Genomic DNA, 273 nt, shown 5'->3' on the forward strand with positions numbered 1-273 from the left:
CGGGGGATGGAAAGGCACAACCAAAACAATACACGCGGCCGCCAGCCGAAGAAGAACCCAGTGGGCACCAAGTTGACCAACCGTCATCGGGTTGGGTAACCCTTGTTGGATTGGCCAAGCCCCTTGTGGGGCTGGCCAGCCGTCGTCATTGGTTGGGTGACCCTCACCGGGTTGCCCGCCTCCCTTGGGTCGGCCAACCGTCACCAGCTGGGCTGACCCTCCTTGGGTTGGCCAACCGTCACCAGCTGGGCTGACCCTCCTCGGGTGGGCGAC

General features: G+C 64.1%; 1 protein-coding gene across 1 annotated transcript in view; it reads right to left on the reverse strand.

The window, feature by feature from the left end:
* The window catches only part of LOC103905960 (kallikrein-13), an 11,182-nt gene that overhangs the window by 10,590 nt on the left and 319 nt on the right, over positions 1–273 (reverse strand). The gene's annotated exons all lie outside the window — the stretch shown is intronic.

Source organism: Aptenodytes forsteri, unplaced genomic scaffold (assembly GCF_000699145.1).
Source record: "Aptenodytes forsteri isolate BGI_AS27 unplaced genomic scaffold, ASM69914v1 Scaffold621, whole genome shotgun sequence".
In the NCBI taxonomy this organism is placed as follows: Eukaryota; Metazoa; Chordata; class Aves; order Sphenisciformes; family Spheniscidae; genus Aptenodytes; species Aptenodytes forsteri.